Source organism: Trichosurus vulpecula, chromosome 3 (genome assembly GCF_011100635.1).
Source record: "Trichosurus vulpecula isolate mTriVul1 chromosome 3, mTriVul1.pri, whole genome shotgun sequence".
Taxonomy (NCBI): domain Eukaryota; kingdom Metazoa; phylum Chordata; class Mammalia; order Diprotodontia; family Phalangeridae; genus Trichosurus; species Trichosurus vulpecula.
Window position 1 is genome coordinate 230392785 of NC_050575.1, and position 27652 is coordinate 230420436.

The 27652-nt window shown below is 40.1% G+C and overlaps 1 protein-coding gene across 6 annotated transcripts in view; it reads right to left on the reverse strand.

The window, feature by feature from the left end:
* The window catches only part of HPCAL1 (hippocalcin like 1), a 192379-nt gene that overhangs the window by 68189 nt on the left and 96538 nt on the right, over nt 1-27652 (reverse strand). Inside the window, exon 3 of one of the 6 annotated variants that reach the window (XM_036751488.1) lies at nt 22275-22379. The exons of 3 other annotated variants lie outside the window; for them this stretch is intronic. The gene's annotated coding sequence lies outside the window, so the exon portion shown is untranslated. Of the gene's footprint in view, nt 1-7582; nt 7600-13822; nt 13892-22274; nt 22380-27652 lie in introns of those variants that run through there. 2 more of the 6 variants (XM_036751491.1, XM_036751492.1) reach the window with 2 other exon arrangements.

Below are 27652 nucleotides of genomic sequence, written 5' to 3' on the forward strand. Positions count from 1 at the left end.
GATTGAGATGAAGTGATTTGCCCGGGGTCATACAACTATAAAATTCACGAGGATGGATTTGAACTCATGATTCCAGGCCCAGCACTAGATCTCACTGTGCCACCTAGGTTATAAGTATAATAATCCTCATTTTTTGTTGTTGTTGAATTGTTCTTGTCATGCCAGTCACTCTTCATGACCCCATTTGGGGTTTTCTTGGCAAAGATGCTAAAGTGGTTTGCCATTTCCTTCTCCAGCTCATTTTACAGATGAGGAAACTGAGGGAAAACAGGCTTAGGTGACTTGCCCAGGGTCACATTGCTAGTAAGTATCTGAGGCTGAATGTGAACTCAGGTCCTCCTGACTCTAAGGCTGGCACTCTATCCACTGTGCCACCCAGCTGCCCCAAATCCTCATTTTACAAAAGAAACAGGCTTGCTCACAGCCATACAGGATACTGAAATTCACATCTTCTGATTCTAAGCCCAATATTCTTTCTGTTGAACTCTGATATCTCTCAAAGAAAACAGGTGAAGACTGAAGCACCCGGCCCTCTGCAAGCACCCAGATCAGCCAGCCTTCCCTAAAGGGCCTACAGAAATTGGGCTGCAGCCAAAGTTGTTGGATTTGAATGAGACATAAAACCCTATTCATTCAAGACTTTTCTGGCAAACAGAAGAGCGAATGAAATAGTTGGTTGTATATTAACAGAATTCTTGGAATCTCCAAAGCTTCTGGCCACTATTTTAAGCATAATGGTATTCTTCCCACGCCTTCCTTTTTTTCCTTCTAATATACAGAGCTGCCTAAACTCCCAAGTCTCTGCTCTGAGCTTTTCCTTTGCATAATTCCAAGGCTCCTCCTCTCACATGGGATTAAAATGAAGAAACAACCAACAAACCTTGGCTAACAGGAAAACAATGAAAATAGGCAAGGAGCCCCTCTGGAGAAACAGAACAATGAATGTAGATCCACTTGAGCTAATGTTATTTTGGAGAAGCCTTCATCTATGGGTACATCCCTTGTAGTTGCATCTGTTTGAGTTGGACACAGGGTCATAGGATGTCACAGCAGGAAGGGATCTTAGAGATCATCTGCCTTTGTTTGTCCTGCTTCCAATCTCTCCACTGCATCCTTCATTCCATACATCTACCAAAACAAGTTTTCTAATTTAGAAAGCTTACCATGCACTCTCATTCAGAAATGTGGCTTCCTAGTCTTTCTAGGATATAATGAAAACTCCTTAGCCTGACACTGAGGTTCTATCACAACCTGGCTCCAATCTACATTTCCAGCTTTTCACTTTATTCCCCTTTATGCAATCTAAATACTAGTTAGATTCAATTGCTAGCTGATTCCCAATTTGGTCCTATCTCTCCTAACTAGGTATGTCACAAAGGCCTCCATCTCGAGAAATGCACTCTTTCCTTACCTTATTATAGAAGTTCCCCTTAGCCTTACAAGCTCAGCTCAGGTGTTACATTATCCATAAAAGCCTGCTCTATTTCCTCTGAGCTACATGTAAAAGACAGACAGCAAGGTGGCACAATGAAGGGAAGAATGATCACGTATCATATCTGTTTGCGTTCATGTCAGATTCTTCCTGTCTCCCTCATTTGTTTTTTAAAAACTTTTTTTAATTTAAAAATTATATATATTTTTAATCAGAAAAAACCTGCCTTCTCTCTCTCTCTCTCTCTCTCTCTCTCTCTCTCTCTCTCTCTCTCTCTCTTCTTTTAATTGAGCTCTTTGGTTTGTTGGATGGAGAGAAAAGGGTAGAAACCCCATGAGCACAGGCTGCCTCCCAGAAAAGCCTCCAATACACACCATCTGTCTCCTATATGAATCCCTGTTGGGGTCAAGAAGTAATGTTAAAGGGACGAGATCCTAGGGGCAAGAATAGAGATGGAAAAGGTGGGGTCAGGGCACAGGGTTGAAGTTGTTGACTGCCCAAAGAGGCACAAGAGATCAATCTCTTTGGATACCAAGAGTCCCAAACACTATAATTTATCTATTAATCTGGTCTTGGAACCAGGAATACCTGGGTTCAAATCCTGCCTCTGACACATGTTGGCTATGTGACCCTGGGCAAGTCAGTTAACCTTATAGCATTCTAGGTGACTGTCTTTTAAATTTTTTTCTTTCAAGTAATGTGTATTTCTAAAAATTAATTTATCCTTCCCACTATCCATTCCCATTAAGCAAGTAAAAATTCCCACTACTCATCCCCATTAAGTAAGTAAAAATTCCCTCAATATATACCTGCACAGTCCAGCAAAACAAATTTCCATATTAACCATGTTGAAAATGTATGTTGTTTTCTAAATTTTAAGTCCATCACCTTTCTGTCAGGAGGTGAGTGGCATGTTTCATATTTGTTCTTTCAAACTTGTGGTTTATTAGTGTTGATGAGAGTTTTAAAGTCTTTCAAAATTGTTTTTCTCTATAATGTTATTATCACTGTATAAATTATTCTCTTTGTTCTGCTGTCTGTATCAAATCATGAAAGTCTTCCCAGCTTCCTATGAAATCACTCATTCCATCATTTCTTATGGTGCAGTATTATTCCAATATATTATATACTTCAACTTATTCAGCCATTTCCCCAAAAAAGGACACCCCCTTAATTTCCAATTTTTGGCTATCACAAAAAGAGCTAATACGCATATTTTAGTACATGTTAAATATACACACATACATACACACATATGTGTATATAACTTTTCCTTTTCCTTTGACTTGTTTGGGTTATAAGCATTGTGGTGGTAATTTAAGGGTATGAACAGTTTAGTGACTTTTGGGGCATGGCTCCAAATTGCTTTCAAGAATGGCTGGACTAATTCACGGCCCACTAACAGTACACTAGTAAACTAGCTAACTCTCTAGAACTTGAAGTCGTAGGAAATGTGCCAACTTACACTGATACAGGGGACTTTCCTCTCCTGAGAGTTACAATGAACTCTCATACCAATGAAATCACATATCCAGACCTGATCCCTGTCCTAGTTTTATTGCAAAGTTTTGAAAATGAATCAAACATTAGGCAGAGAATTTGGGCAAAGTAGTCAATATAATCTTCTGTTTCCACAAAATCATCTGAAGAGGAATAGGGCTATGAGGAGAATAAACAAACATTCATTTCTTCCCCAACTCTTGTTCATTGAAGTGGGTTTCATCTGCTAGGATATAATTGCCATATTTATTTAAAATGAAAACTACAAAATGCCCAAAATAATTTCCCTTTGTCATAGAAGAATGTCTCCCTTCTTAGACTCAAAGATAATTCTGGGACATCATTGGAAAATGATAGGAACTGGAGCTGGAAAGGACGTAAGACCCCAAAGTATCAGAGCTGCAAGGTGCTTCAAAACACAATTTCAGAGAAAGAAACTACCTTATATATTAGGAGTTCATAATATGGCTTCTGTGAATATATTTTTTAATTGATAATTGCATTTCAATATAATACATTTCCTTTCTAATTCTATGCACTTTATTTTATTCATTTAAAGTAGTTTATTCTGAGAAGGGGTCCAGAGGCTTCACCAGACTGACACACACAAAAAGGTTAGGGGCAGCCAAGTGTGTGAAGCATAAAGCACTGGACATGGGGTCAAAAAGACTTGAGTTCAAATACGGCCTCAAACACTAGATGTGTGACCCTGGGCACAGATCTTGCATCAGCTTTGGTTTCCTTATTTAAAAAATGGGGATAATAACAGCACTCACCACCCAGGGTCATCATGAGGATGAAATGAACTATTATTTCTAAAACAATTAGAACAGCATCTGGTACATGGCGCTTAATAAATGCTTGTTGTAGCACTCAATAAATGCTTGTTAAGCCTCTCTGTTGTGGATCATCTAGTTCTATTCTAACCCCTTTATTTTAGAGATAAAGAAAGTGGGGCCACAGAGGTTAAATAGTAACAAGATCTCGCTGCAAGCAAATAGAGGATCCAAGATCCAAATTGCAGTCCTCTTACTCCACATGTAGGGAGAGATGTTACCACTTTACCATACTGCCTCTCTAAAACCTGAAAAGCCTGTTGCTGAAAGTTATTTCTGCAGGAGCAACATGCCAGAGCAGCTATGTCCTCACCATACTCTAGCTCTAATTAATTATTCCTTTCCTTTCTGTCCCTAGGGCTCCTTTGGAGGGAAAAAAAAAAAGTTCCTGGCTTCTTTTGCCGGCTGGCAGGCAGTATGTTTCTCTGTTCATTCCACCCCAGTGCTAGTTTTCCTGTTGTTGGGGACAGTGACTTATTCCTAGGCTTTTAGGTCTTAGAAATGGAAGGAATGCTCCAGAGATTCAGTGCAACACTCACATTTGACAGAAGAAGAAACTGGGGCTTGGAGAAGAGAAAAGAGCTTGCCTTGAGTTCACAGAGAGAGTAAAGGACTTGGTCAAGTGGCAGATCCAGGTCTTCTGATTTGAAATTCAATGTTCTTCCCACTATACTATATGGCCTTGCCCCACTGTACACCTTCCTAAGGACAGTCCCCCACAGCTTTCCCTCCACGTTTCCCAGGAAGAAAGTGATTTTAAAAGACAGGAGGAAGAATAAAAATATCAACTTGGAGCATATCCTACATTCTCAACTGTGTTTTATAATGAAGGAAAAAAAGTTTCTAAACACTGCAGTTAAGTCTCTAAGCAGAGCACAGCAAGGCCATATTTCTAGAAGAAGAGCAAAACATGAGGTCCAGTCCTAGGGCAGAGTGAATTAGACTGGCAGACATTTTAGGTTCAATGTTTTCAAGAGAAAACTGTATGAAGAATTATTGTTTGGCTTGAGGTGTGAAGATGAGGTGAAAGACTATTGATGTTTCTCTCTCCTTCTCTCTTCCTCTCTCCCTCCCTCTCTTCTCTCTCTTCTTTCTCTCTCTCTCTCTTCCTTCTCTTCCTCTTCTCTCCTTTCTTTTCCTCTCCCCCCCTCCTCCCCCCACTGATAAAGAAACAGTCACTCAATAAGACAGATTTTACTTAAGGGGCTCTTGCTTTTTCGGGTGGGTAGAGATATTGGTCTGACAACACCCCCCCCAAAAAAAACCAAACCAATCTGAAAAAAACTTGAGACTAGGAGCTAATTCACAAAAGAACTATTAAGACTCATGTGCTTAGAAGAGACAGTAGCAACAGCAATGTAGCAGAGGAGCAGAAGATAGCAGCAGCCCATCTGATGACATCAGCAGCTCTGCTAAGGAGTAGTAAGATGCCACTGCAGAGGCAGGGAGTGTTCTGACTGGGATTCAGTTCAAAAAATATGACTTGTCCAGGACATATGAAGAAATGAAGGGAGTGGGGAGAGGGAGGGGAGAGAAAAAAGAAAGGAATAGAGAAAGGAGGAGGGAGGAGAGAGAAAGAGAAATAGAGGTAGAAGGTAAGGGGGAAAAAGCATTTATATAGTGTCTACTATATGCCAGGTACTGTGTTAAGCACTTTTTTTTTTTTTTTACAAATATTATCTCATTTGATCCTCACAACAACTTTTAAAGGTAGGTGTTATTATTGTTGTTGTTGTTATTAGAGAGAGAGAACTAATGTGTCCTCTTGTTGGTTTGGTAAAAGGGAAATATTTAATGTGTACTCATGAGCTATTTTGAATATTTGGAGTTTAGAGAATAACTTAAACCTGGGTATAGCTTTCAGGGGTAGTGTGTGTGTGTGTGTGTGTGTAGTGCTCCATTCTTTGGAATTCATCTAGGATTTCTATTTTTATATCATTTAAATATTCTAGGGATTTACCAAAGATGTTTTATCTTGTTTTAAAAAATGTATTTTCTCAAGCCATTTCTATCCATGATAAGATAGAAAGTTTGCTTCTACAGCCATCTGCTACTTCTCTGCTGAGCTTCTACTGCCATCTGCTGCTTCTCTACCATACTGTATTTACTAGAAGACCATTTCCCAGCAGAGGAGTGTTAATAGCTCTTTTGTGAGTCAGACCCTATCAGTCACACCCAGCCAATACAGCAAGAGACCCTCAAATTGAATCCGTCTCTTTTGACTGACTTTCCTTTCCTCCTCAGTGGAAATTCCCCTGGAGCCCATTGTTGTTAGAGAGAGTAAACTCATTTCAATTTTCACCATGCCTTTGGAAGGTAGCACCAAAACCATGCAGATTACTCTGGAGTTTTATTTAGTAGCATGGTTCAATTGGTGACATTTGTCCTATATTCCTACTACAGTTATACCCAAGTTACGTCTAGTAACTAGGAACTCAATACCACACAAAGCAGCTTATTCCGCTTTTAAACAGCTCTAATTATTAGGAAGTTTTTCCATATATCAGCCATACTCTTCTTCTCTGCAGTTTCTATCTATTACTCCTATTTCTGCCCTATGGAGCTAAGCCAAGACAACATAATATCTAATTCTTCTCCTACATGATAATCTTTCAAACATTCAAAGATATCTGCCATGTTGCCCATAAGTTTTCTCTTCTCCAAACTAAATATTTCCATTTTCTTCAAATAATCTTCATGTGGACTCATCTTCAGTACCTTTGCCATCCTAGTTGCTTACTACTGAATGTGCTCCAGGTCATTAATATTTTCTCCAATATGATATAAACCCCTTGAGACCAGAAACTATTTTGATTTTGTCTTTTTATCCCAAGTGTTTACAGTACCTGACATGTAGTAGATGCTTATTGATTGGCTGATCCTTAAAATGTGATGTGTAAAAATGAATATAGTTTGCATTTCAAGAAGTCCAACCCTTACTTCCAGATGCCAAATGGACTGGTTTAGCAAAGTTCAGCATGAGGGTGTTGGTTATATTATGCAAATCTAGAATGTGAATCTAGAATCCTGGGTATCCAATTTTCCTAATAGTCCCTCCCTACACACTGTATATTTCATTATGTAATTCTTATCTTGTCCAACCTTAAAATTGAAAGTGCCAATCCTTGGCATATTTAGAGGAAAGTATTTTTAGGAACCAAAGAGTAATGTCAAGAAAAATGTGATATTTGGAGAGAGCAAGCAAAGACAAGGAAGTGGTGAATCAGTAAATGCCTATCTATTACTGGCCTGCTCTCCATTCAGTCAGTATTTACTATCTCTTTTATGTCCAGCCTTATGCAGGAGAAACTTAAGACACTATGATCATCATCAAGAAGCAACGAGAAAGCAATATAAAGCAGTATATAGATGCTAAGCTATGACACAGATGATAAGTATTACTGAAATTCAAAGAGTGAAGGAGTTCTGTATGGGTTCAAGGAATTTGAGAAGGTATTCTGGAGAAGATAACACTTAAATTAAGCCTTAAAGAGGGAAGGGTAGACAAAGAGGAGGGAGGAAAACACTTCAAGCAGAACAGAGACATAATCAGAGAATGCAAAACTGACATGGCATCTACAGGGGATAAGAAAGAGAATGACCTAACAGTGTTAGAAGTTTCATGGTGGTGAGTAGTAGGGAAATGAGATAAGATGAGTATGATGGGATGGATCACCAATACTAGACAGATTTGCTGTTGCAAGAAGGAGCTATCAGGGGTTCTTGAGTGGGAGAGTGATAATGAAGAGGCAGTGAAAAATACAGTGAAAAGAGCACTGGATTTGGAGTTGAAGGACCGGAGTTCAAATCTTACCTCAACGACAACTTTTGTGTGACACCAAGCAAGTCGTTCTCTGTAGGTCTCAGTTTCATCACCTGTAAAATGAAGGGGTTGGCCTAGATGACCTCACTTCTGGCTCTAAATCTATGATCCCATGATAACAGCCATGTTTTAGGAAAGTTAGGAAGACCTCAGTTCAAATCTGGCCTCAGAAACTTACTAGTTAATGTGACCCTGAACAAGGAGTCTAACCTTTCTAAGACTTAGTTTCCTCAACTGTAAAATGTATATGAGTGTTGCGGGGAGAGTAATAATGGCACCTAATTCAAAAGACCATTGTGAAGACAAATGAAGCATATAAAAGATATATTCCATCTACACTTCTGTTTAGTTTCAACTCTATGGAACAAGATGTTTCTCTGAGGATAAGCTGATACCTTTAGACAGGGGTGGGGAACCTACTGCCTTGAGGTCACACGTGGCCCTCTAGGTCCTCAAATGTGACCCTCTGACTGAATCCAATTCCGCACTTCTGCCTTTAGATCTCATCACATGCTGCTAACTCAGCCTTGGATACTCAACACCTTCCCACCTTCCTCAGCCTCCTCTCCCTTGACTGAAGGATGGAACACTTACCTCCTCCCAAAACCTTCCTTTATAAGGGACAGAAATTGGACTTCCAGCTCACTCCGCCCACTTTCCATCTGCAGCTCTGCTTGGTTTAAATTCCACAGAACCCCCACCACCAGTATCCTCTGGTGTCACCTCCCCTCCTTTCCCCACTTTCTTTCATGAGTTGTCTTCCTCCGTTAGATTGTAAAGTCCCTTGAGGGAGGGCAGGGACTTTCACTTTCTTATTTGTATCCCTTGTGCTTAGCCTGGTGTCCAGCACATAGTAGGCACTCAAACATTTACTGAATTAAACTGAATTGAACAAAGTGCTTTGTAAACCTTCAAGCAATAAAAATAATGCTAGCCATCCTTATTTCTGGGTAGACTCTCAGAATGTCAAGAATGTCTAAAGATTTTGGTCATTCTTAGAACCCCCAGAGTAAGATAGCACCCTGACCTCTGTTCCCCAAAGAACCTCTGCCTGGAATGAAAGCTTTTTCCTTGCAAGTTGAGGACTCACATCACAAAAGCAGGGAAAACTTGTGATCCTGCACTTGGAAGGCAGCCTGTTAAGAAGAGGCCAAAAGTGTTACTCCCAGAAGGGGCACAAGGGGGGAACAAGAGGTTCTTAGGCAAAGGCTTCCTTAATACACGGTTTATAAAACCTAAGGGGCCTAATATCCAACATCTGTAGAAGGAATCAGTCATTTAAAAGACAGGAGTAAATTATTCATTCCCCACGAATGAGGAGGAATCTGGATTACTGCTTCAGGAACCACAGTACAAATGCCCCAAAACCCATCAGTAGAGGCTCACTGGATCTGATCAACCATCACTCCATTGAGGGCAAAGCAAAGGTTTTTGGTGTTGTACCATATGACAACAGCCTCTATTTCAATCTGTTCAGGCCTCCTTTCAATCTTTGTGCCTAATGATGGAATCAGTTAAGCTCATCCCCCTAAAAACCTAAGCAGCCATCTTGGTCCCAGGGAGAACTAGGATACATTGATAGAACTATCCCAGGCAAAGTATTTTCACAGAGAAATTGCACTCAATGAAGGGCTAGATTTGAATCCTGGATCTACCACTCACTACCAACATAACCTTGAGATAATTTCTTCCTCTCTTTGAGTCTTAGGTATTTGTAAAATGAAGGTATTCAAATAGAGGCTTCATGGCATAGTTGAGAAAGGCAGCCTTGGAGCCAGGAAGAACTGGGTTAAGGTTCTAACTCTAACATATCCTGGCTGTGTATACTGGGCATGACCTGGACAAGTCACTTAATGTCTCTGTGCCTGGAGCAATGCTTTAAAACTCTGGAGCTTTTGAGAAGGTACAGATAGATTGAGATGAGTATTCTCATCTGGAAGTTGTATGTACAGTCAGCATGATGTTTTCAGTAATGCTGTCAGATGCCTTCAACGCAGACGAACATGGCATCAAGGTCAGCTACAGCACTGATGGTAAATTATTTAACTTGAAAAGGCTACATGTTAGCCAAGACTAAAGCGGAGGGAGAGTTGGTGTGCAACTTTTTGTTTGCAGATGACTGTGCACTCAAATGCAGCCTCTAAGGCTGAGATGCAACAAAGTACAGATCACTTCTCTGCCACTTGTACTAATTTTGGCCTGACAATTAACATCAAGAAATCATAGGTTTTCTACCAGCCAGAACTGCACCATCCATATGTGTAACCATTAGTTAGAGCAAATGCAGAAATGTTGAATCCCGTGGATAAGTTCAATTAACTAGGCAGTATATTCTCCTGGGATGTGCACGTAGCTGATGAGGTTGACCCAGGCATTGCCAGAGCTAGCTCAATGTTTTGGACACGCCAAAGGAAAGTGTGGAAAAGAAGAGGGATTAGGCTACCTACCAAACTGAAGGCCTACAGATACATCGTGCTGATTTCATTGTTTAGGCCTGTGAAACCTGGAAAACACACCAGTGCTGTGCCAGGAAACTGAATTGCTCCCATTTGAATTGCCTCAGGAAGATTCTGAAGACCACCTGGCAAGATAAGGTAATAGACACAGAGGTCCTTTATTGAGCTGAACTGCCAAGCATTCAAACTCTACTGCAGAGAATGCCAGCTCTGATGGGCTGGCCACATCGTTAGAATGCCAAATGTATATTTCACACAAGGCAAGTGCTCATGCAGAGGTCACAAGTGGTACAAGGACACTCTCAAAGTTTCTCTGAAGAACTTTGGAATTGATTGTGAGACATGGGAGACCAGCACAGCACAGCCCAGCCTGGCATGCCTCAATCAAAGAAGGCACTGTGCTCTGAGAGAAGCAGAATTGCAGCAGCTCAAAAGATATGCAAGATGAGCAAATTTAGAGACTCCAGATATTCATATGGATTATTTTTGCCCGACCTATGGTAGAGCCTTCCGAGCTCATAATGGTCTGATCAGCCACTGTTGGACACCCTGTACCTTGACCCAAACATGATGATATCATTTTGGTCCTCTTCAAGCACAAAGGATAGCAACCTTATCCTCTGGTGGTGAAGGGAATCTGAATTCATCTGGGAATTTCCATTTGAGGGGAACAGCTATGCCAGCCTTGTTTTGCTCCACAACTAATTCAGTCTATGGCTCTCCAAATGCCTTTTGAACTGTGCCTTGGCATTGATATCCAGGTACCTCCCCACTTTTCTTCCTCCTTGAGGGCAGGGACTATCTTGCTTTTTGCTTGTATTAGGATTCCTAGCACTTAGTACAATTTCTCAATTTCTCTCTCTCTCTCTCTCCCTCCCTCCTTCCCTCCTGTCCTCCCTCCCTCCCTCCATTTTCTGCCCTCTTCTTTCTCTAACAAGATCACTGAACCCTTCCCTATCCTTGTTGTCTAGAAGATCATTAAGGTTCTTTCTAGCTCTGAATCCTATTACCCTTTAATAAAACAACCATAAGCCCCACCCCCTGCCCCCCTCACTGCCTTATTTGTTTATACCCATCAATTTCCCTGACCCTTATTTATTTCCACTCTTCCTAGGAAAGTATTCTAATTCTCACCAGGCCTAACTGAGGGCCAAGGATAGAAACAGTGACGATAGCCTCAAGATCAAAAGGGAGTGGTGGAAAGGGAGGGAGAGAGAGAGAGAGAGAGAAAGAGAGAGAGAGAAAGAGAGAGAGAGAGAGAGAGAGAGAGAGAGAGAGAGAGAGAGAGACAGAGAGAGACAGAGAGAGAATAAGAACTACAACAGGATAAGTGTTGAAGAAAAAACTGTCAGAGGACCTGGGTTCAAATCACAGTTCTGCTCCTTATTAGCTGCTTGACCTTGGACAAATCTCTCTCTCTCTGGGCTTCAGCTTCGTCATCTGTCAGATGAAAGGGTTAAACTAGATGAGCTATAACATCTACTCTAGGTCTAAAGCCTATAATCCTTAAGAGCATTTGAACAGTTTTGCTCTTGCTTCCCATATCCATTGTGACAATGTAATTCAGTACAGTTACTATGTCATACTGAAGCAAGAAGAGCTGTTCAAATTGTCTTTTGCGGAGAAAAAGAATTGAAAAGTAAGGTAAATTTAAATATACTTTAAAAACATGTCTCTTTTTTGTAGCCTCTATTCTATTTTCATGATTCTTTTTATGAGTGATGGCCCAGGTCCTCAAAAGTGCCCTAGATCTCTCCAGACTTGAGAGCCCCAGTCTGGTTCAAGTACCACTTCCCTCCTAGAAGCCTTCCCTCACTACCACTGCTCATAGTGATCTCCCACCTTTCAATTCCTCAAAAAAAGATGCTATGTTATCCATTTGGATCCCGGGCTTTAAAATTTTTAATCTAGAATCAACCTTAAAGATTTGCTGATCCAAGAGACAGCATGATGTAGTAGGAAGCATGCTATACTGTGAGTCAGGAGAGATCTGGGTTTAAATCCTTCCTCTGACAATTACTAGTGGGATGACCAAGGGTGAATCATGTAACCTCTTTAAACCTAACTTCCTTATCTGCAGAACGTGGCTAATAATATCTATAATGCCTATACGTCACAGGATATTACAAGGATCAAGTAAGCTAACACATATAAACTGCTTTTCAACACTGAAAAAAGTATAAATGCCAGTCATTGTTATCAGCATAGAGTAGATGTCACTAGATGATGATCACACAGGGAGTGGCAGGTGGCAGACCTAGGATTAAAACCAATACCTTCTGACTCTAAATCCAATGTAAACTTGCTCTGTATTATAAGGATGTCATAGGTAACTTATTTCTTTCTCTTAAGACCTAAGTTCTTCTAGAGGGCAAAGACCTAAGTCTTTTCTCCCTAGTATCCTCTAGAGAGTTAGACACAGAATCTTGCATATAGTAGGCATACATAATACAGATAGGTGGCATAGTAGACAGTGTTGGGCCTGGAGTCAGGAAGACTCATTTTCCTGAGTTCAAATCTGGCCTCAGACACTTACTAGCTGGGTGACCCTGGACACGTCAATTCACCCTGTTTGCCTCAGTTTCCTCATCTGTAAGATGGACTGGAGAAGGAAATGGTAAACCACTCTGGTATCTTTGCCAAGAAAATCCCAAATGGGGTCATGAAGAGTAGGACACCACCAAACAACAACAGGCATATACAATTGGCATTTATGGATTGTTAAACATTCTTCAGACTCAACTTTTAAATCATTTGATTCCATTCCATAATAACAATAATAGCTGAGATTTATCTATTACTTACTATGCGCCAGGCACTGTGCTAAACATCTTATGATTATTATCCCATTTTCCCCTCAAAAAAACACTAGGAGGTAGGTATTATTATTATCCGCATTTTACAGATGAGGAGACTGGAGTAAACAGAGCTTAAGTGACTTGCCCAGGGTCACGCAGTCAGTAACACATCTGAAGCCACATTTGAATTCGGCTTTTCCCGACTCCAGGCCCAGGGCTTTAGCCCCATTCTATTAAATTCATTCCCAAATTGGGGAGGGGGGGGGAAAGACTGTGATATAATAGCAATAACATAGTAGCAGAAATTTACATGATACTTAAAGACTTGCAAAGCACTTTCTATTCATCACCTCATCTGAGGCCCACAATTAGCCCTTTGACTTAGGTTTTGGGGTATTATCACCCCCTTTTTATTAATGAGGAAACTGGTTAAGTGACTTGTTCTACGTTGTAGAATCAGTGTCAAAGATGTACCCAGGTCCTCCTGACTCCACAGGTCTGTCACTATCATTATTGTTACTTGTTGGGCAGTGTTGAGGTTAGTATGCTGACCTTCACTATCCAAAGTACCGCAATCATATGGGAAAGCTCTCTTTTCATTGCAAAGTGAGAACTCAAATCATAAATGCTGGGAAAACTTGGCAGCCTGAACTTGGGTCCTTGTCAACACTGTCTCTTTAAATGCCCGCATTTAGGCAGATACAAAATTTAATTTATCACCTTTAGGGCCTAAGGGACTGGCTTACTAACATTCCTTTTACTGGCATTTTCCTGTATAGGAAAAAATCGTCCTTTAGGTTGCCCAGGGGGTAGCCTATAAAACACTCAAAGAAAGATTTTTTTCTTACTTCTAAAGAAACATTCCATACAGTAGTTAAAACAGGAAGAAGTCCAAGGAAACTGAGTTCCAAGCATTCCGGAAAAGTCCTCTGAGTTTCAGTTTGGGCACTATTGGAAAACAGGAAGAGGTAAAATACCTCATGAGTCATTTGTTGTGGAAACCACAGTCAACAGCACCAGCTAGGCACAGGCAGTTTGGACATCAGTCTTAACAACAGGAACAAGCTGGGGACACCAGGCCTTCTGGGCACTTGTAAAAGAGGAAAGGTGAAAAAAAAAAACCAAAACTCAATGAAAACTTTTAAATCCCATAACAATAGCTAGAAGGAACCCTTAGGCATCATCAAGTCTAACTGGTTTGTTTTGACAAAGGTGTAATAACACCCCAAGATCACAAGTGGACTTACTGTTACATTGCCCTGGTGGGAGCCTTCAACACAATTCTTAGCAAAACGTTTATTAAAGAAATCAAGGACCAAGAAGTGAAATGTCTTCCCAGTGTCACACAAACCTTGCAACAGGGTTGAGATTTGAACCCAGATCCTCTGAATCCAAATCCAAGACTCTTTTACCTCTACTAAATCAGCCCAAACAGACCATGATTCTACAGGCATTCAGGGCACATTTACAGTCAGGTTGGCTCAGTTACAAAGAAAGAGTGGGATTGGCCAATTAAAAATATTCCAAGAGGCTCATGATTCACCAGTTTCTGTACCACTTCCAACAGTGTAGATTGTAACCCCTCCGTGAGTGTCAATAGACAGATCTTGATGGATGGATGGACTGATTGGCCAAAGTGCTGGTGATGGGCCCCTCAGAACTTAGCTAGGCTAATTTGGATAATAGGTATACAGTCTGTCACTGGGCCCCAATTCGAAAACTTTCCAGTTTGGTAGGACCAGCTAGAACCTGTACTGGAAAACCCAGGGTCACCTCTGAATCACAATGAAGCTTAAGAGGACTTAAGGGAGTCAATTTAAAATAACCCCCCCCCCCCCAGGCTTTCATCATCTTATATAAATACAATTAAGATAATTTCCACAAGTTCTCACAGGGCACCAGCAAATTCACCCAGGCAGGCTGAACTCACTCAAGGGCTCAGCCCACAGAACAACAGACGCAATTTCATAAGCAACTAAATTAGTCACTGTCCTTATACATCCAGAGCTCGAGGGAGAACCCGATTCCATTAGGTGCTTACTTAAACACTTTTTGAGAGCTAGCTTTCATTTCTTTTTAATACTGCAAAGTGAAAGCTACAAACGAACACTTTACCCAACTGCTGTAGAGCTAATTCTTCAAATCTCAGTACTCTCAGCATTCATGCAAATTAAAATCCTTAAGGTCTGACCATGGCAATTAAATGTTATGTGTCTACACGGCATTTGGAATCTTCAAGGTAGAAGGGCTACTTTGAGAAAAGGAAGCACTTTGTAAATCTCAAAGGACTATTGAAAATGTAAGCTATCATCATTATTATTATTAATTTTAATTTTATTCTGAACTTAAGAAATAAAACGAGCATTTCCATAATATAGTGGACTAGAAAAAAAAAAGATGATTCTAGATGAAACTGCAAATCTATTATGTACAACTTGCTATTCCTTCTTAATATATAATAAAATTATCATGCAATTTTCTTTTTTTCTCCTTCTCCCACCTGGCCCTACAAATGGCTACCATTAGATACACACACACACACACACACACACACACACACGTCAAACCATTATCATCATCATCATCATCATCACCATCATCACCCTCATTTCATTAGTTTATATTTATTTCTTTGATGTAGAGAATTCCTGGAGAGGAAACAGATGCTAAAATGCTTGTAGCAAGTGTTGTACAATTTCTAGCTAGAGAACTACTTGGGTGAGTTGAGGGAGGAGCAGTCAGGGAGGGCCTTCCTGAAGACTAAATGACTTTTCCCATTTCACACAGCCAATGTGACTCCGAGGTAGCCCTTGAACCTAGATCCTCCTGACCCAAGGTGGGTTCTCTAGCCACTGAACCCCTCATTACACTCATCATTACAATAACAATAAAATTACTAGTATTATGGTCCAATGTATACTATTATATAACATGTATATTATATATTATATATTATTTGTACAATACAATAATAATTTTTATCATGACAAAGATCACAGACGATAGCATTACATCATTACATCATGATGAGACGGCACTGACAACTACTCACCCATAAACCTACTTTCTCATCTCTATAATAACAACATAGCTGACATTTACGTATCACTTTAAGTTTTGTAAAACATTCTAAGTACATTGTCTCATACACATGAGGCTCTCAGGGCAATTAAGTGAACCTGCGCTTGGACTACAACTAGAGAATATCAGATGTTAGATTCAAACCTGATTCTCTTCTGACACTGTCCAGAAGCTTGTGCCATTATACCATGTCACTGCTTTATGAGAATGGGCTATAGAAATATTAAGGATATCCTTGATAAAAATTTCATAAATTATTTTCTACAACAGACCACATCTTCATGACCACATGATTGACTTACAAGTGTAGAGGATACAAAATCTGCTATGTTCATTGTTTACTGTTTTTTTTAATGAATTCTGATTCTACACTCTAATTTCTGAACAAAATTACTTTGTGTATCTTTTGTATTTTCTTATCTGTGAACATGTCTCCCTTTCTTCAGACTGTAAATTCCTTCTACTGCTAGTTCTTACTCCAATGCTTAAAAAACCTGATATAAAGATGATAAATGAATGAACATGTAATCTTAAATGCACTACTCCAGCAATCTATTTCTCAAATATATGCTAACATCATATGAAATTCAATGACAGATATGACCATAAAGATAACTTTGTGGAATGATACTTTGATTATCAATACCTAGGAAAGCATAAAATTGGGAGATATGCTCACCAAAATGTTCATATTGCCACGAAGGATACCCAATGCTAAGACCAAAGAGAGGACAGATTCTCCATTGACAGGTAAGTTTGTCAGATGCTCCCATTCCTGGATGACATCCAGTACCAGAACACTATTGGGCCTCTTCATTGAGCTCCATGGTCTTTCAAAAGGGTTAAGCTTAGTTATTCGCAATGGAAGAACAAAGAGGATGAAAAATGCCTACCGCTCAGATTATGACATACAAATGGATGGCCACACAATGAAATAGTTAATCAGCACCTTCACAAGCATTGTATATGGGCTCTGATTTGGGACCAAGAACTGAATGGGAGGAATAGATGGAGACGAGAAATTGCACAGTGCTTTGAATGAGCCCAAGCTGCTTGCTGCCACCATCCATCCTTTTTTTTTTAACACCAATATTTTCCCAGTGAAACTATGTGGCTCCAAATCATAGAATATCACAATGTCTGAATGATCAAAGTGGCAGGGGACCCAAAGGGCAATGGAGAGAAGCCTGGTAGGTAATAAAGAAGCTATAGCATAATACAAAGAAAGATTGGTGAAAAGTGGTATAAAAGACACCCTCATGGGGCAGCTAGGTGGCACAGTGAGTAGAGCACCAGTCCCTGAGGGAGTCAGGAGGACCTGAGTTCAAATCCAGCCTCAGACACTTGACATACTTACTAGCTGTGCGACCTTGGGCAAGTCACTTAACCCCAATTGCCCTGCCTTCTGCCCTCCAAAAAAAAAGTAAAAAAAAAAAAAGGAAAGACACTCTCAGAGTCATGCATGTCTAGAAAAGGAGGTAGATGACTGGTCATATTTTAAGAGTATGGAATTGATGGGGTGATGGGACCTTGACCCCTAAAAGGAAAAAACCATGTCTTTGAAAGCAACCCAGTCCCTGAATTTTCCCATACATTTCAGCAGCCCAGATCACTGGCACCTCTGCCCAAAGCAACTGGCCCACCCCAGCCCACCTAGATCACCTAATTAGCTTACTTCACATTCCTTTCACTGTGGCTCTAGGCCCACCTCAGAATACTGGCAAATACCAATTACTCCTTAATCCCATTTAGATCACCTAATTAGCCTCCTTGATATTCCTTTCAGTATAGCACCGGGCCTACCCCAGACTATTTACCACTCCTTAATCCCAGACAGATCCTTTTACCCTCCCTTTTGTGTATAAGCATCACTGCAGGTTCACTAGGAACCCTGCCTGCCACTATAGGCATTACAATAAACTGCCCCTAGAATGGAAGAAGGTTTGAGTGCATGAATTCAATATAGCACTGCACCCTGACATTTTGTGGTTCCCAGTAACCCCAAACTGCATCAGGATAATAGATGGATACCCCAAGTACTTGCTCTATTCCCCATGAAAGAACCAGAGGAAGGCATCTGATAGATTTTCTATGGGAGGTTTTACAAAAGAAATGGTCAATGACTACACAAGATCAAAAGGGTTGGATTAGGTTGAGGTCTACACCAGAGGAGTCAAACTCTTGGCCTCGGGCAATAGCAAAACTATCCAAATTAAAATAGGTTTGGAAAACGTTTAACAAAACGAATATAAATACAACAAAACAGAGGTAGTGTTAATTTGTATTTTTCTAAATTAACATAAAACTCACAGGGATCCCTTTCTCTTGAGTCTGACACATCAGTTCTCCACCAAAGAAGGGAGGACCAAAATACTGAGACAGATCCATCGAAGAATTAAAGTAGATGACAGGTAAGACCTGGAATGATTACACATCTGTATATATTTATAACAGGGGGGCTCTGCTTACAGTAGGGGTGATATAGAAAGAACCTTGCATTTGGCATCATAAAGCCTCTGATTTGCGAGTTTACATTTAACTGTTTTGTCCTTAGTTTCAACCTTATCTTCCAGCTTTCTAGAAGATTCTAATTTTTTCATCAAATACATTAGCAATCCTTCTCCCAGCTTCAAGTCATCCATACAAATTCAACAAGCACACCTTGTATTATCATGGGAAGATAATAAGAACAAAAGCATAACTTATAAAAACCATGGAACAGAATAGGGCCCAGTGCAAGAGCCCTACCCTAGAGCATTCCATTAGAAAGTTCCTTTCAAGTTGACATCATTAGATTAACCAGAATATTCTCAGCATTCAGATGTTCAACCAGCCATGGCTCAATCTTAACTATTCTATCATGGAACCCATGGAGTGACTTTGTCAAGTATTTCTCTGAAATCAAGCTATGCCAAATCTGGAATATTTCCCTAACCCACCAGTCCCTAGCCAAGAGGAGAAAATTATTTGTGTACATTCTCCTACGGTGATTATTCTCTTTGATAATGGGTTGTATAAATCTCTTCTCCAAAGAGCTCAAAGTACTTTTCTAATAAGGAAGACAACAAGGACATTATACAGATAGAGAAACTGAGGCATGAGTTTATGGGGTCAGCGTTTTAGCGTCTGAGACAATCAATACAGGAAATGGAAATCCAGCCTTAGTAATCAGCTCTTCTAGGCTACTCTTGACCAAATACAATACTTTGCCCATAGCAGATACTCAGAAAGTCCTTGTTGTTTAAAACACATTTAACTTGGAATAAGAAGATCTGGGCTCTAGACCTGCTTCATCACTTATTAGCTATGTGACCTCAGGCAGGTCATTTTGACGTCTTTGGGTATCAATTTCCTCAGATGTAAAATGAGGATTTGGTCCAGAAAATCTATAATCTTTAAAGTTCTTTCTAGGCCAAAACTCCCATGAAAAACCATGGTTCTAAAGAGGAAATATCCAACCCTGAGCTGAAACACAGGACTTTTTTTCTCCTCATCCCACCCCACTTCTCAACACATTTGTTTTTTAATATGGAGAGAAAAAAACAAAGAGCTAGCAGCAATGTAATCTTTTGTTTCCCCAAACCAGAGACAACAAAAATGTCATCTATTCATGGAAATAAATCACACAAACATTACCTTCAAAGCAACTTCAAACCTCAAATAAGAACCTGAAACCTACACTCATCTTTACTATGCTTCAGGCAAAGTAGCTACAGAATTTTGAGACTTTGTAATAAATAGGATAGATACAAAAAATAGCATGGCTCCTATGTGAGGAGTGGAAAGCTTTGGAGCTAGCAGACTTGGGTTCTAGTCACAGGTGTGGTGCTGACTGTTGTATGACCTTTAGTTTCCTCATGTATAATATGAGGGGATTGGACTAGTTGGCTTCTAAATTTCCTTTGAGCTCTAAATCCTATAGTCCCTGAAAGGAACAGAATCACAGGACTTATGAACATTAGAGACCATCTAATCCAGTCCCCTCATTTTACAGATTTTATAATTAAGGAAACTGAGGGTGAGAAGTGACAAGCCCATAATCAAACAGTTAATAAGTGTCCAAGGTGGGTTTTGAATCCAGCTTTTCCTGACTGTAGGTCCTATACTCAGCTGACCACCCCATGCTGCTTGTGACAGGAAGTTATAGGGATAAAGGATTTATTGTTGTTGTTCAGTCATGTCCAACTCTTTGTGACCCATTTAGGGTTTTCTTGGCAAAGGTACTGGAGTGGTTTGCCATTTCCTTACAGATAAGGAAACTGAGGCAAACAGGATTAAATGACTTGCCCAAGGTCACACAGCTAGGAAATACCTGAAGCCAGATTTGAATTCAAGAAGATGAGTCTTCCTGATTTCACACTCGGCACTCAATTCATGGCACCATCTGGATGTGCTAGAAAAGGCCTGAGAGGTCATTTAATCCACTCTTGAAGCTAATACAGGAATCCTCTCTCAGAATCACTGATAGATGATCACCCACCAGTTACTTCAGTACTTCCAGAGATATTGTTAGAGATAACAAGTGATCCATTTTCAGGAAGTTCTTCCTTATACTAAGAGGAAATATGTCACCTCATAGAAACTTTCAATTATTCAATAAAATCCACTATGTACTAGATATTATGCTCAGGGGTGGGGACACAAAGACCAAGTAAAATAGTCCCTGACCTCAAGGAGCTTTCATTCCAATAGGGGAAATGAAACATTCATAAATAGTACATACAAAGCAGGTAAAAGGTAAACTTGGAAGAGAGAGCCATTAATCATGAAATACTTAACAAAGTAATAAGATCTACTTTAGTAAAGCTAACAGTAGGTGTAATAGTCTAATCCCCTAATGCTAGGCTTATTTAATTCTCTTGCTTCCAGTTTTCAATTATTACAGCTCAAAACTCATCTTAGATACCTGGATACTTCCTTATATTTTTCTGTTTTCCTGTGACAATAATCATAGACTTCCAATAAATTCCTACTCTGATAACTCATCATGGCATGGAAGGGATGCTGAGTTCCTGAGAGTTCAAGCCAATAGAGTGCAAGTTCTGGTAAGTTTCTACCATATTGGAAAGGCTTCCATTATGGGCTTAGTGAAGAACTGTGTGTCTTCTATTCAAGCACCACTTGGATAATTCTGGAGTGACTCATCACCAGGTACACAGTTAGGTGAAGAATTCTGCTACCATATTGGAGCTCAAAGACCTAATGTATGGATGGGGTTGTGATCTGCACAAGTAGATAGAATATCCACATCAACTAAATTACAGACCTTTCAAGTATTCCCAAGGTCTAGATAGTTTTTCCCAGAATCTCATAGAATCACTGGAGGGGGGATGGGAGGGGGGAGAGAGAGAGAGAGAGAGAGAGAGAGAGAGAGAGAGAGAGAGAGAGAGAAGAGGACCTTAAAGATTATCTAGTCCAGATACTTTAACATAGAGATGAGGAAACTTAGGCCCAGAGAAAGCAAATGACTTGTCCAAAGTCATATATGGAAGGAGATAATCATTTATGCCTACTATATGCCAGGTGCAGTGCTAAGTGCTTTACAAATCTGGACCCAAAACCAAGTGATTTATGCTCTGAGTTGCTTTATCACTATAATTAATAATCAGACATTTCAGCTTAGAAGAAAGATCCAGGAAACAAGGCAGGGCAATGAGTATTTATATTGCTAGAATTTATATAACACTTTAAGGTTTGCAAAGAACTTTACAAATATCTCATTTGATCTCACAATACCTCTGGGAGGTAGGCACTATTATTATGGATACGGATATGGATAATTATGGATAAGGAAACTGAGCAGAGAGAGGTTGAGTGATTTGTTCAGAGTCACGTAGTCAAGGAAACATGTGAAGTGGAATTTGAACTCAGGTCTTCTTGACTCCAAATCCAATGCTCTCTCCATTACACCACCTAACTGACTTAAAGAAAGAGCTATAAAATGAGGTGTACTGGAGGAGTGCCAAAGTAATGCTTCAGGTCTAGATTCTCTGATGCTATCTGGTGTGGTCCTTTATAACTCCTTCAAGGCCTATCTCAGGTGCTTTTTCCTATGTAGTGGAGTCTTCTCTAACTTCTCCATCTGAAAGTGGTCCTTCCCCCTCCAATTCTTCCTAGCGCTTTGCCTGACTGTCCTCTGCCCCATCACATTCTACCTGTAACCAAACAATAATTCCCGTAGGAGACTGTGAGTCCTGTGAAGTTAGGGGATGTGCCATTTGTCATCTCTGTATGCCAGAGGCCAGCACAAGATCACACATAGAGGGCAATAAAGGAATATCTGTTGTACTGAATGAAACTCCAACATTACCAGCAGTGTAGGTGTGGTCAGGGGGAAGAAGCACTAACCTAAGAGTCAGAAGACCTAGATGTGGATCCTAGCCACTTCCTAGTTGTTTTGGCTCTGGGCAAGTTAGTTAGTTACTTCTTCACTCCAGGCCTCAGTTTTTTCTTCTGCCAAAAAAGAAAAATAGAGGATGGGTTAGACTAAGTGATTTCAGCTCTAGAGCCAACATTTTACTTTAAACATCAGCCTCAGGGAGAAGACAGAAAGTTCCTTCATAAAATAAAAACTCCTAACACTAGTGCGGGGGTACTTAGTGTGTGTGTGTGTGTGTGTGTGTGTGTGTGTGTGTGTGAGAGAGAGAGAGAGAGAGAGAGAGAGAGAGAGAGAGAGAGAGAGAGAGACGGAGACAGAGAGTGACAGAGTGACAGAGAGAGAGAGAGAGATCCTTGCTGGTCTGGGGAAACACTATAAAGACCCCTTTTTGGAATATTTTTAAATACATAAAATAAAATGCCTAGGATCACAAGGAAAATCAATTATATGGAAGCACTGTTGTCAAAATATTTTTAAAAACAAGTTCACAAACCCCAGATTAATATTTTGAATGAAATGAAGATAATGACAGAACTTACCTCTCAGGGCAGTTGTGAGGACCAAATGAGATAATAATTATAAAGCACTTAACACAGTGCCTAGTACACAGTAAGCTCTATATGAATATTAGTTATTATTATCATTATTATAAAATTGGGGCAAGTCTAGTAATAATAATAACAGCTAGCACTTGTATAGTACTTTAAGTTTTGTAAAGCACTTTACATAAGTTATCTCACTTTTATCCTCACAACAGTCCTGCAGGATAGGTGCTACTCTCATTTTACAGATGAATAAACAGAGCCTGAGAAAGAAAAGCCTTGAGCCAATGTGACCCATTCATCCTTGCAGGCCCCAAAACACCTGGCATAAAGCTTTGCTCACAGGAGGCACTTAATGAATGTTTTTTAGACTGAATCAGAACTGGAGATAAACCATTTTTGTTATCACAAGTCAGTGGGAAAATAGGATATGATTTATAATAAATACACACAAGGTTTCTGGACATTACATCTATTATATAAATGGAAGTATGTAGTTCATCTCCAACCAAATTTTGGGCAGATAAGAGAAAACACCATCTTTCCCTGATGGCACACTAATGCATTGTTGATAGAGGTGAATTGTTTTAATCATCTGGAAAGCAATTAGGGATTACACATTAAGAATGGCTAGACTATCCATACTTTTATGCCACTACTAAAAGAGGTCAATGACAAAAAGAAAGGCTTCATATACACCAAAATATTTATTATTGTTTATTCCTTTTCAGTCACGTCTGACTCTTAGTGACCCCTTTTGGGGTGACGTGCCAATGTCTGAGGCTGGATTTGAACTCAGATCTTCCTAACTGCAGGCCTGGCACTCTATATACATTGCATCACCTAACTGCCCTTAAAATATTTATAACAGTACTTTTAGTGATAGCAAAGAACTGGAAACAAAGATGTCTGTTGATTAGGGAATGGCTAAATTGTAGTACATGAATGTAACAGAATGTTACAGTATTACTGTGCTGGAAAAGATGAATACAGAGAAGCTAGGGAAGACATATGAACTGACTCAAAGTAAGGAGAACCAAGACAACAATATAGCACTGAGTACTATGGCACAGAGTAGGTACTTAATAAATGTGTATTGATTTATTGATAATGACCAAGCTTGGCCCCAAATAAGAGATATGAGAAGATAACCCCCTTCTTTGCAAAAGTGTGGAACTAGTACATATACCACATATAATGAACTTTTTTTGATATGCTGATTAGTTTTAGTCAACTTTTTCCCCCTCTTTTTTATTCTTTAGTAAGAAGAATGGTTCTCTGAAAGAGGGGAAGGGAAACACTGGATCAAAGAAGGATAGATTTAAAGTGTGAAGGGGACCTTCGGGAATATATATGATGAATAAAATAGAAGTCATCAATAAAAATGTATTTAAAAAAGCAAACAACAAAATATCTTTCCTATTAGTGGTAATCTACTCTTCTTACTTCATTATTTCAAATGATCCAAGACTTTGTTGCATGGTCAATACTTTGTTGACCCTTGCGGATTACAACCCACCATATGCCTTAGGAGCCAAGTCTCCATGAATCACAATGCTCCCCCCAAAATTCACCACCTGGTAGCTAGGTTTGCGGATGACATTGTCTGGACTTAGGCCAGTCCTAGGACAACAGACAATGATCATCCTTCTTTGATTTTCTAAGGACGGAAAAACAAAACAAAAACCCTAACCAATGTAATCATTGATTGGACTTTTGAACAAAGGAGGTTGACTTTGTTGGCTGAAGTAAGTCACTGGTTATCTTTAAGGATATTTTTCTTATCAGTCACAGAACCAACAACCAACCTGAAATAAAGTCACTTAAGGCGGCCCAGAAAATTTATTTTGAATGCCAAGGGTGCCAAGTATCCGGACTAAATTGTTTCTTTTTAGTAAGACTCTGGACAAAAAAACCTCATTGTTAGGGAATTCATAACTTTATCAGTGGGATTGCTTCAAATTTACACTTGAGTGGGGAATTTAAAACAGTAGTCACTTAGAATACCAGAGCTCTTCAGAGTTCTCATGTCAGTTCAATTAAATCTTCAGAAGACATGTGGAGAAAGTTAAGAAAAGGAAGCCCTTATCCAAGAAGGAATAAAAGCATGTTGTCAAAAGGTACAAAGACTATGCTGTTGATCAACCACTTGTGAGTTATGTGGAAATGGTTTCCAGCAAATTAGTAAATCAAGAAACAAGCACTTATTAAGTGCCTACTTTATGAAATATTCCTTGCACTGTGCTAGGCACTCAGGACAGAGACAAAAAGAAAACAATGTAGGCAAATAAAATAATAGAGATAAATATAATACCTCCTCATGGCTCATTTGCCCAACTCATACCAATAGTAGGTTGGGTCTCTAGAAGGGTGGCTGATACTACTTCCTGGGTTCTAGGGGTAACACTGTGTGGGTGACTATCTTTTTAAATGCTAGTGATGAGGGTTGGGACCTGGACCCCTAAAAGAAAAAGAGCATGTCTTTGCCCCTGAACTTTCCCACACATTTCTACCTAGATACTCAATAATCCTTTTAACAGTCTGTTCATTGTGGCCTTACCACTTAACTTTTTTCATTGTCCACACCCGGCCCACCCCAGGCTACTTGCCACTCCTTAATCCTGTCCAGATCTTCTCACTGACCCTTTCCCCCCCTTTCTGTATAAAAGTACCAATCTTACACTCATTAAATTGCACAGATCCTTAAAATCTCACCTACTTCTATTGGTGTCACAATAAACTCGCTACTTTGACTAGAAGACTCGAGTGGTCAAATTCTTTCAAGGCAGACCCCCTGTACCCTTGAATTTTGGGGTTCTCAGCACTCCAAACCATAACACTAGCCTGTGAACTCCTACTAGTTTGCTTCCCCTTAATCAGTAGGTAGACTTAGTTAGCAAAGATATTTATTCAAATGGTAGAGCAAGGGGCAGCTAGGTGAAGCAGTAGATAGAGCACCAAACCTGGAGTCAGGAAGATCTGAATTAAAATCTGGCCTCAGACACTTACTAGTTGTGTGATCCTGAGCAAGTCACTTCACCTTGTTTGCCTCAGTTTCCTCTTCTGTAAAATGAGCTGGAGAAGGAAATGGCAAACCACTCCAGTATCTTTGTCAAGAAAACCCAAAATGGGGTCATGAACAGTTAGACATTACTGAAATGATTGAACAACAACCAAATATAGTAAGAACAATAGATACAAAGCATTTTCCCCAACACTAGGGGTACATTCTCCCATAAATAATAGAGAGTCCAAGATGGGAAAGAGTAGGCATAAACTGGTAGTGAGGCAGCAGTGCACCTCATGTCCTTTCTCTGGAGGGTCCTCACCAAGTTTGCTACAAGCTGCTCTGATGTTAAGCTGAAATGGCTCTTTGTAGTACACCTAGCATCTCTGCTAGATCAGAAGCCCAGCTTCTTCTTAGAGTGCAGTCTCTTCCAGAAGGACCAATTTGCAGCTTGGCCGGGTTGAGCATGTCACTTGTACTGATGGGGTACAGGCCCAAGCTGAGATCTTTGCCCCTTACCCCTTGACATGGCCGTCCCTTGAGGCCATAAGCCTTTCATTATTGCTATGCCCAAATCTCTGTTCAGTTACTCCTCACCCTTAATCCCATTCCCATCAAGATCCTCCCAGGATCTGACCTCTAGTCACCTCAGGATACTGGTCATTCCCATCAAGATCTTCATCCCAGGCTACTGACCACTCCCATCAAGACCATTCTTGGATCCTCCCAGATTATTTGGCCACCTCGGGATTCTTCCCTCAGTCTTTCTGCATATAATATGATCCATCATTTTTTCCATGAAAGTGCTCAGATTCTATCTAGCCTGCTTACAAAGGCTCAAGGTTCAATCTGGCTGGCTGGCATTAGTAATATAAATGCTCAGATTCCTTCAGAGTCTACACAATATGGTGGATCTTTAATAAACTTTGTTTTTCTTTGGCTGAAAGAAGGCTTGGGTAGAATTCATTCAGGCAGGACCCAGCAAGTCGTTATTTTGGTGTCCCAGCACTCCTAAACCTCATTAGTACTGGTTCTTCACCAGTCTCCAGAGCTGCTAGACAGGGCTGGGCAGGATGGCTTGGTGCTATGCTCTTCTCAATTTGTGGCATCTCCAATGCAGGGGTGAACCCATTGATCATCTGAGCTCATTTTTGCTGGGCAGAGGTAGTCTTTCTCCCATCTTCAGACTCTGGCTATGCTGGGTAACCCTGCTCCCTTTAGCTGGAGTTTCTCAGAGTTCTTTCAGTCAGGGCAATGACTCTTAGCTTTTCTACAAATTCTGCCTCGTTCAAAAGTGTCTGTTGCCTTAGGATGTTTTGTTTCAATTCAGTCATTTTTACCTCTTACTCCCTTGGGAATCTGACATAGATGAGTGGCCAAGGAGAAAGGTGTGAATGTAGTCTAAACCCTGGAATCTGTGCCACTGTCATTTAAGGGAAAGTGAAGAATGTCTATTTGCATTTGAAGGCTTTCTCCTTTACCTTTTAATGCCTCTATCTTTTAGCCTCCTCAAACAAGCACACCTTTAATAGTTGCTGAAGTTTCACTGGGGCACCCCTTTGCACATAAAAAATGTATAGAAAAAAATTCAGAATAATTTGCAGGGGCATGATGTAGAAAGGCCTGACAGTTGGAGAAATTCAAGAAAAGCCTCAGATATCCCCAGTCTCAGGTGAAAGATATCTGGCTAGGGCCTTGGAAGTGTTTTTTTTTTCTGGTCCAAAGCTAATTCTAAGAGCATAGACCTTTGTCTTCTTCCTGCACTCTAACCAAATAGGCCTTACAAATTTCAGATTAA